The following is an 11,143-nucleotide window of genomic DNA, read 5'->3' on the forward strand; positions in this document are numbered from 1 at the left end:
GTGGCTCTCCTTCCTGAAGTCCTCCTATAGTGTTGAAAAGGACATGGGTGGTGTTTTGACTTGGGCCAGATGTTGTAGCGGGACACTGAGTTGGTTTCTGTGGACAGGACTGGAAGGCAGATGTCCATGTGTTGTCGGCCGGTGATGAATGACCTCATTTGGAGAGCACTTCCTTCCTGAGCAGGGATGCTTTTGCTCTGTTTTCTTTCTCACAAACACAATTCTATCAAAGATGTGCTTTAGAGTCAACAAACCTTTCCTTATGTCCAAATTTGTGGATTCAACCAATAATGATCAGAAATCTATGAATTTAGATGGTCAAAATGGCTACAGTAACGCAATAACCCATAGCTGACTGACTCATGGGACACGCATTTTTCTCTGCAAAAGATGCCTAAAAAACGTTGGTCTTGTTCGAAACACTGGCTCAACTGAGTCAAATTCATTCCATGAGCAACATTAGACACAATAGTTCCTCTCAGAAAAGAGGGACGACAAAGACATACAGAAGCCACAGGAATCTGATCTGGGGTTTTCATCCTTTTGACGTCAATAGAAAGCTTCACAAAACAGACACATTCATTCAACTCCAATAACTGAAATCCTGCTGTGATGTTTACTCTAGTTAGTGATCTAGATTAATATTTTAAACAGAGAAAGACTAAATAATCGAATGTCCAATGATAACCACTGTGCAGTTGCTTTTCAAAAATTAGCCACAAGTGGTAAAGAAACATCCATGTATTTGGTCTCACTGAATGATGGTTCCTCAGCTTTAATGGCACATTTGGAATCAGTAAACTGCTGATGCTGAAGAACTTGCCTGTACCTTTAGGAATGGGCATGAATCCGCTGATCCGTGCACGCTGCCTGGCAGAGCGCTCCCTGCACATTCTGGGAAATGCCGCACATACCACTGGACTGCTAGAGCCGTTCTGCACTATTTCACCGCATGTATTTTGGTTGGCCAATGAGGTTAAGACTGGATAGAATCCACTATAATGACTCAGCTGACCTCTGCGTGATGGGTCAGCCTGCTTTTCTTAACTTGTTAACAGTTAACTTGTTCAGCTAGTCATCAGCACATGCTGTCGTCATAATATGATGGAGGTCTCCAGCATGGACAATATGCTTCAATAGAAGACAATGGTTAAAAGGCTAAGTTTGGCGGTTAACATCAGTCAGTGACAAATAGCACTCCTGTTTGTCAATGAGTGATGTTAATCGCCAAACTTAGCCTTGATAAAGAAAAGGAATAAAATCTTTATATGTAAAACTCGGCAAGTTCTTAGAATTGCACTCATGTTATAATTGTATTCCTGTTGGTTTCATATAGGCCTAGAGAATATAAAACAAATTAATAAGCAATGAAGCACATAATAAAGCATTTTAACTACAATATTCTTAATTAACAATCAATCATCGCACAACTGCAGGTAATAGATTACCAAAAAAGTTAAAAGAAAATCTAAGATACAAAAGAAAATAATAATTAATAATACTAATTTATTCTCATGAGACCAAAAGAAAATCCTGCACACTACCAATACTTGCAAAAGTATCAAAAACAATAATTTATTGACAACATTTTGGTCTCGTGACATTCATCAGGCATATACCTGATGAAGATCATGAGACCAAAACGTTGTCAATAATAAATTAAATTTTAATGAATTTAATACATTCAATTTGAATATAACAATTTCTGAATGATTCAGTTCATTTTTAAATATATTAAAATAAAAAATGATTATTTGAAATACCATTTCTCTACATTACTGTTGTACTGTATCTTTGATCAAATAAAATATTTTAAAAACATCTAATTTTTGTATTGTTGAATTTATGCATGAATTTAATATTGATTTATTTATTAATAAACATACACAAACAGAAAAAAACTGTCATGTCATTGACACTTATGCTGGTGGACCAGCTAGATCAACTCTAAACCAGCAAAAACCAGTCAGAAATTCATTTAAACTAATCTATTCAGAGCCAACAGGGCTCCTCTGTTTTTCTATGCTAAAGACTGAACACACATACGGCTCTTTAAAGGCTCTGTAAATTAAGAAAACGGTCCATTAAAACTCAATGGCTTTGCTTCAGCTTGATGCGTTTTGAAAACATCAGAATAAGTGTCCCTGGATTTCAATGTGCTGACAGAGTGGCACTGGTGCTGATCCCAGAGTGCATGCTGGGAGAAGCAGAGGTGTTGAATGGTCCTGCTAGGAGACTTCAGATCCATCTTCCAACCTGCCAACAAACATCTTTCTGTCTCGGTTGCATCAGTCGCCAGCCAAGAGGACTTTCAGCAGCGCATGCCTAAACAACATGTGATCTCCATTTAAATACTTTCCAGGGTGATGGCCGCCTGGAGCATTTCCCACTAGAGAGGACTTGCTGTGTGGGCTGTCAGTATTGATTTGGCCTGTTAAAAATCCTTGCTGGCTTTTGATGGAAATGTCAAAGCCGTGCTAATAAAGTGGCTCTGTGTCATTAATTTAGAGGGAGAAAATGGCTCCACACTTCCATAACATCACTTAAGGGAAGAAAATTGCAATATTTCAGACACAAAAGCAATTTACTTCTGGAAAATCCCTTCAATTATGCATTAGCTCCCAAGTGAATCAGTCTTTGCAACTGCCAAAGAAGCTGTTTGAGGATAATATAGGTCTCAACTCTAAAAACAGACAAACTTTTACCAGAGCGGCTGGTCTGGCAGACTGTTTTACTTAATATGCTGTGACAGCACAATAAAGGTTGAAAATGGAGGGAACTTTCAAGCCTTATTCACAGAACCAGCAGAACGCTTTGTTAATTTGGTGGGTTAGGTTTTTCTCCAAGGGCACAGTAGACACACAACTGTAGACTATGAGCTAAAACAGGCCAAAACTCACAGTCATAAATGAGTAAATCTGGCTCTCAAATGAATGGCACACAACACAAACCTGAGGCTGACGTTGTTTTCGTGGGACTGCCAGGAAACAGCAGTCAAAAACCCGTAAGAGAGAAGGCATAAACCCATCCCTGATTTACATGTACTGTAAGCCACACGGATCTAAGTCTCTTCCAGTAAGATGGACACAAAAGTGCCAAACTTACTAGAATTGTAGGGCTGTGGTATACTTACGGGTCAAAGACAAGCGTGTCCATAATAAAGAAAGGAGAAAGCCTACTTAGAAATGTGTGGCAAGCCTTCTTTGTATTCATGCTGGTTTCATATGTTTTTAAGGCTGGGCAATAAACGATAACGATAATTATCGCAATATAATTCTCCTCGATAAAATGATAACAAGAGTTCGATAAATGTTTGATATGTGACCAAAATCACCCAGCAACATTACATCTTTTCCCCCACTTCTTTTCTTAATAATCATTACTAGATTAATAATCCCAATATAGCTCATTTTTATTTTGTCTGTGTTGTTATAAATAAGAACCGATGCTAAAAAGAACAAATATAAGAAAGAAAGAAGTGTAAAGTGTATTACTTTTTTCATTTTATATCTAAACATAAGCATTCAAGTAAGAAAAACAAATTGTAAAATGTAAAAATCACTCGTGTGTTCATTGCAAATAACTTTAAATCTACAAAAGCAGTTCAATCAAGAGCAGAGAATGATCCCCTCTTTTCTTTTATCGTTTGATTAACATTAATGCGACAGGCGTCCTATATTAAGACATAGTGTAATGCACGGATCTAATATAATGTTACACATGAGATGTTTTACCCCAACAATTCCATAAACGTTCACTTAAGATATAACAGATTATGTATGCGTGAATACTTAAATATTCAGCGCAAGAAGCTAGCGTAGAAAAGGTACTCCTCTCAGAAAACGTACAAATAAAGATACTTTTAGATGTTTAATTACTATTTGCAGCACTGGGATCGCTAGACGAGGGCTTAATTAACAAATCTTTGTGAAAAATTAGCCCGTGCGCATTCCGACAACACAAACCTGTTTGATGATTTGAAACAATTTCACTCATTAGAATATGCAGAAACTAGAAATTCATTTCTATAAGATATTTATTTTGTTAAGGAAAAATGACTGGAAAATTATCAATTTCGACTGATATGAAAAATTTTATTGTGATATTAGCCATCGCCCAGACTTACATGGTTTTGATTTTTTTTTTCTATTTTAAAAAAAGGTTTTCACGTAATGACTCTTAAAATGCCAAGTCAAAATATAATAACATATTTTCCTTACAAATAGCTTAAATATAAAATCTTGAAAAAAATAAATATCAAGATTTATTCATTTATAAATGTCATTAATGTTTGGGGATTTCTCAAGCTGAATTTAACAATGACTTAGATTTGGATACAAAAATGTTTTTGTTTTTTTTAATATTAAAAACAAGTGAATAAAAAAAACCTAAAATAATAATAATAATAATAAATACTGCTAATATACTTAAGGTTTGATTTTTAAGGATGTTGGTGACCAACAGTTTCCATTGGACTTCCATTATAGACAAAAAATACAATGGAAGTCAATGGGATCCAAAACAGATTTTTGGGAGGACCATCCTTTTATTGTATGTCTGAAATGCATTTTTAATATATATTTTTAGACATGTCTTTGACCCACATAACAAATTATAGAGAAATACCACGTGCAATAGACTTCTCTTTGTACATTTCTTAAAAATAACCTGTCTGGGCTCCATTAACTGACTCCAGTCTGCCAAGAGCTTGACTTTGGGATATAATTCAAAGAACGCCGTCTGTGTTCACATCGCAATTCCAGTGAGTCCAACACACCCAATTAATAGACATCTAAGCTTTCCTTTATACTGCACAATCCCAGCTTCCATTAACATGTAACAACATGTAACACAAACAGGCTAAGCCTTGCTCCAGGATTACACAGCAGAACATGAATTGTGCTCATATAAAAAAAATCTTTCAACCATACAGTGAAAACTGTTTCTGTTTGAAGGAAGGCACAAGAATGATAATGAGAATCTGTAGCACTGCAGATGGGCAAATGGTGTTGTATTAGGGGCTATTTGAGAACTGCGGGTGGTTCGTCGCCTTTGTCTAAGAAGGGGCTGCTTTCACAATAGTGCTCATTATGAGGCATCTTCATGCTGTGAATTTGATACGAACACTTCCTCTGTTGGATTACACTGTATGAAAATAAAATGTTAATTGTACGCAGATGGTGCGCGGGTTTGAAAAGAAAATAGACAATAAAATGAAAATTTCAAACATCTGACATCCAAGATCAAATAAATACACACAAGGTCTCAAATCACATGAAAGCCAAATCTCCTCCCACCCCCCAAAAGATTTTAGACTCTACAAGGGTTTTAACAGAAAGACGTGATTATTTCTGTAGGAATTAGTAGAAATTCTTCCCTATATGAACAGGAAAAGTTCAAGTCTTACAGTCAAGAAGCAGCAGGCTGTCAAAAGCTTTAAATAATATTGGGCTCCATTTATTAGACCACAACTTATTAAAGTTTGTCATTATTTTAGCTGCATGCTCTTGGATATTTACTGCTAGTATAGATTAATATGATTTGTCTACATGAATATAACCAAGAATTCTTATTACTGGCAGTAACGCCTAAAAGGTCCCTTTCAAAAAGGTCTTATATTAGTTCCACAATATTTATGGAGGGAAAACCTAGATCAGTTCCAAACTGCATATTTCCAGGTAAAATGCAAAAACTCATGGAAAAAGACACTGTGAATGTCTCTGAGGTAATTGCATCCATCCTTCAAGATTTTCCTTGCATCAACTTGATTAAAGGACCTGCAGGAGGAGTTACAATTTGACTGAGATTTACAATGAGTAACAACTTCAATTAAATTAATCGCATAAAGCTATAATAGACTTAATAGTCTGACGAAGGGCTATTATGATGCTTTTTTTTGCCAGTTTTGGAGTTTGACAGCCCCTGGTTCTCATCCACTTTCAATGTATGGAAAAAGCGGCTCAGAAACCTGCTAAAAATTTCATTATGTGTTTCACAGGAGAAAAAAATATACACGTTTGGAACAACATGAGGGTGAATAAATGATGACAGAATTTTCATTTTCAGGTGAGATTTAAAGCCTCAGTTACACATAAACAGCCATCCTGATGATCTTTACTATTAACACTTGCAACAAAGTCTTGAAGCCAAAAAGTGTACGTGGGGGCGTAAAGTGTAAACTTTGGCCTGCCTTCACTGAGTGGTTTTCTTTTTTTTTCTTTTTTTAAAAAAAAAAAAGAAAGCATTTTCATCCTGAGCTATGTGCATTAAGTCGAATGATCAGATATAATCAGGTCATTGACAAGAGCCTAAAAGCCGCAGCAATATATGATGACGCACAGATTGTGGGAGAGCAGATGAACTTGTCCTGCCACGTGATGTCCTAAGGCCTGGACACAACCCATGTCTCTGCTGCTCCACCCAACCACACAAAGGCTACTGGGATTATAAACCCCCCGCTTGTTCAGGATAAACTCAAATCTTCATAGTTTTTCCTTCTCCAAGGCAAAGTGGAAAATAAATCAGCTTGCAATAACAATAAAATTACAGTCAAATCCCGTTCCCTGTGTTAGCATGAGGCCTAGAGATGTACTAATTAATACAAATGTGACATCCTTTCAAAAGTGCCTGACAACAGACAGAGACTGGAAGGGGCCTGCGGTTTTCTGATAGGACCTGCAGGATTGAGAGAGACACGGAGGAGCAGAGAAAGAGCTGGTTATGCACACATGGGGTTTACCCGCCACAGTCTGCTCTTTCTTCCAAAATCAGCAGCCAGGAAACAGAGAAAGAAAGAGAGAATGAGAGAATAAAGGTAAAAAATATCACGAATCAAGGTAATTTGATTCTCCACAGGAGCTGGATCATCAGTTTTCATTTCATTTCCATTTCTTTTTGTCATAATATCATTCTCTCTACTTGTGGTGAACATCCAACTACTTTTTCATCTCTTAATTTCCAGACACAATTCGCTGGTGCTCAATTAGCTTCACAGAAAAGAACTGACTATATCTACACATGGCTGACTGACAGGCCTTTTGCAAAATCAAAGCAAACATTAATAAGGTCTCATACAAATCTGCTGACAAAGTAATAATCTAAATAATATTTGTTCAAGGGTGTTGGGAATCTTATTTACTGAATGGATTGCTCAAAAGGAATTTGGAAGTGAATGCACTCCCTGTGATCTGACAGTTCTTATGTCTCTCACTTTTTTGTATGATAGTTTGGGATAGGTCTGAACTAGTCTATACTTCCTGAAAGCAGTGCTGCAAGAAAACTTTTTTTCTCCACCTGACTGTTCGAATACTTGCTACAGTATGTTGCATACATGAAAAAGTATTTATGCACAAATTGTATGAACGTAAATGCATTGTACACTACTGTTCAAAAGTTTTGGGGTTATGAATTTGTTACGTTTTTGAAAGAATTCTCTTATGCTCACTGAGGATGCATCTACTTATTGAAAAATTTTAAAAAGTGAAATAATTACAATTTAGAATAGCACTTTTCTATTTTATTACATTTTAATTCATTCCTGTGATGGCAAAACTGAATGTTAAGCACCCATTACTCCAGTCTTCAGTGTCGGCACTCAATAAACATTTCTTAATATTAGTGTTGAAAACAGTTGTGCTACTTAATATTTTAATCTATCTTTAAAAATAAATTCATCTTTAATCTATAAAGATTTCATTTATCTTTAATCTTAATATTTTTAATAAAAATGAATACTTTTTTCAAATTCTCAATTATTTGATGAATAAAAAGTTCAAAAGAACAGCATTTATTTGAAAAAGAAATATTTTATAACGTTATAAATGTTACTACTGTCACTTTTAATCAATATTATGCATCCTTGCTGAATAAAAGTATTAGTTTAAAAACAATCTTACTGACCCCAGACCTCTGATCGATAGTGTATAATGCCATATTGTCAATGCTATCAAGAAGTAGGTAATTCAGTCCAATCAGATGCAAATCTGGTGTGTACACTGATTACCAAACACCTAGGAATGAAACTGGAATCTTAAAAGATTAAAAAGCATAAGAAATAATATGATCTTGTGTAAGGAAGAGGTGTAACAACAACTTAACATGAGCTCGAGGGAGATGAGTGACAGCCTACTGGAACAAATCCGTATACAGTCTGCTGTGATTTCATAATACAACACCTATTCCAAGAAAAAGTCAATTGCTGTGTTTATGTGACGGTGACAAGCTATTACCAAATTGAGAGACGCTAGGCTCTCGTAAAGTGTGTGGATCCAAATCACGCAAGCTTACGATAAATCCACAAATGGGATCATACTACTCGCACACAACAGCCTCATCTCGGGTCAGAACAGAGGAGTTTACCTCACACTGTAGCATCTCTAAAAAGCCGAAAAGGCCACTGACATGTATAAACTGTTAACATGCATGAGAAAGCAACCTATCGTTTTTTGCAGAACAAGAACTCTAAAATGGCCAAGCTCAATATAGAAGTAAATGACCATGTTTATGCAAATCTATGATGTATTAAATGAGATTCAGTGAGCATTGTAATCACCAGATGGCTGAATGTTGGCCCATCATCTTCACAAAAATCTGCACGCAGCATGCTGTCTCTGTGTGTCCACTATTGATTTTTTGAGCAGGCATTTTAATTGGCAGATACAACAAACCTAAATGCATGTAACTTCCCTGAGGTCAACTGGGACAGAAATTGCACCTGTTCTTTAAACCAGGAAACTTATACAGCATGAATGACTCAGGGACGTGTTCCTGTATTCCCTGGGCTACACTTTCACCTTCATCATTTTCACTTTAATAGCATCCATGGGCTAAATACTCAGTGCCACTGGTAAGACAGTCATTAAAATAGAAGTGAGAATGAATTCATGTGGAATTTCCAAGTCCACAGATTTTTTCCCCAATGCCATTTCTAGAAATATGCTTTTGATTTGTAGCCATTCAAATAAATGAAAGAATGATCAGTTTCAGGAAAGTCAGATGTTTCAATTGACTTTGCATGTGCACCTTGCACATTCCTGCAGCTGTAACCACTAAAATTTGAAGCAACTTTCATAAACATGAAGAGAGTTTCTGTTCTGTGTTAATTCATAGTTTACTGTGAGTAATTCAATAGCTAAAAATAACCGTATAGTCTGTGGTCTTTTTTTTTTTTTTTTTGCATAGCCACATAACATTTCTGCAATAATTGCCCAGTTTAAAAAAAATGGATTGTTTATTTATTATAAGAAAACTTGACCCTCTAGCACTAGCCTGCTTTATTCTTTTTCTATTCTATCTACTTGTTTTCTTTTAATCATAATTTAAAAAAAATAATAATAATAACTTGACCCTGTAACACTGGCTACATGTTATGCATTTGACTTACTTGCATTGGACTTGTCAGAGCACTTACATATTGTTGCTCTTTTATTGGTTTGATTGTTTCTATTGACCTTATTTGTAAATTTCTTCGGATAAAAGCATCTGCTAAATGATTGTAAATGTAAATGTATACTATATGGAGTTAGTTAACTAACAAAAAAAATAATAATAATTATTAAACACAAAATTCATAAAACAGAAAAAAGGTTTTAAAAAATATATATATTTTGGCAACAAACTTATTTAACATTATAACGTTTAAAATATGTGACAGCTTGACCCAGCCTGACATTTATGGGCAATATTCTTGTTTTGAGAACATGACAGATGGCAAAATACAGTGTAAAATATAAAACATATATTGTTGGTTGACATAGGTTCTTCTGTAGTCAATTCTTCTGGAACATGAAGAAAAGCCCCTGACTGAGGAGAATCCATGTCCATTAAAATGACTAAAGCAGTGACGCTCGTAGCACTTAATCCACCAACTGCAGATTATCATGCAGCCAGATTACAAATTCATGCAATCGCTTTGCAAAACCATTTTACACAAGCACATATTTATGGGCTGTCTCCAAAAACTTCGTGAGCTGCCTACCTAGACATCTTTTTGGCCATCCCAGCACATTTTTGGGTCAGCACACGTCTAGGTAGGCAGCTCAGCTCAGCTCAGCTAGTTTTTAAAACACAGTCATAATTTCAGAAATTAATATGGTATTTCCAATAGCTGCATAACGCAACATGCTCAATATGCTGTTCTCACTGAAAAAAAAAATTATTCATTGAATTTACTCAATTTTTTTAAGGTAGGTGGTTGCAATCAATTTATTTTAGCTACATTTAAATAAACAAATTTACTTGACTAACTTTCAACATATATATATATATATATATATTTTTTTTTTTTTTAATTAAATGTAGCTAAAATAAATTGTTTGCGACCACTTATCTTAATTTTTTTTCCAGTGCTCTATGAAATGCATTTAGGATGCATTCAGCTGCACGTGAGTTGACACACATCCTAGTCTCAAACAGCAAAGATGCTACATTTGTTACTATGGGTGCAACTTTAAAACAACTATAACGTAAAAAGACAAACAGAAATCAAGCCATACCTTCTGATGGACTTTCAGATCTTAGCAGCAGGGTTTGTTCATTAACCGGCGTTTAGTGTGATGCACCTTCTTCGCAGAGGATATGTAATGTCAAAGCATAACTAAATAGTACGGAAGCAATGTGGTTTTACATAGTCAAATCCTAAATCCAAAGTTTGCAACACCGCTGCAGATAAAAACCATTTTGCTCGCCCCGTAAATTCCCACACTGAAGTCTGTAGTTCAGTTTCATGCTGTAAATACGCCCACACGCGCTGAAAGAGAAAGAATGGGCGGAGACTACGAGACATGCAGATGTCACTAACCAATCAGCGCCACTCATGGGCGTAAAACAAAAGCCTACTGATGTCTTGTTCTAGCTTCACCGCAAAAAGATGCAGAAACCACTGTTGTGCGTCATTTATGGAAAGAAACAACAAGTGCTACGTTAGAACAAACATACATTGCCTTGAGATAAAATGAAGATACATCTCTATATTTTAGGACATATTTTCATCATTATGCACTCGTAATAAAATCTGGGTCTTTATTTGAACCTCTAATATAATTTAACCACAATATAATCTTATCTATAACAAAGTCTAGGGATTATGGATTTTTTTTAGGCCTTTTTAATAGAGCTATTCAGTCATGATGTTAACTTGAAGGTC

General features: G+C 35.6%; 1 protein-coding gene across 1 annotated transcript in view; it reads right to left on the reverse strand.

Moving 5' to 3' along the window:
- rhbdf1b (rhomboid 5 homolog 1b (Drosophila)) overlaps positions 1–10,705 on the reverse strand; it is a 35,249-nt gene extending 24,544 nt beyond the window's left edge. The window contains exon 1 of the mRNA XM_058794484.1: positions 10,494–10,705. The gene's annotated coding sequence lies outside the window, so the exon portion shown is untranslated. The remainder of the gene's footprint in view (positions 1–10,493) is intronic.
- Between the last annotated feature and the right edge of the window lie 438 nt (positions 10,706–11,143).

The sequence above is a fragment of the Onychostoma macrolepis genome, chromosome 12 (genome assembly GCF_012432095.1).
Source record: "Onychostoma macrolepis isolate SWU-2019 chromosome 12, ASM1243209v1, whole genome shotgun sequence".
NCBI lineage: Eukaryota > Metazoa > Chordata > Actinopteri > Cypriniformes > Cyprinidae > Onychostoma > Onychostoma macrolepis.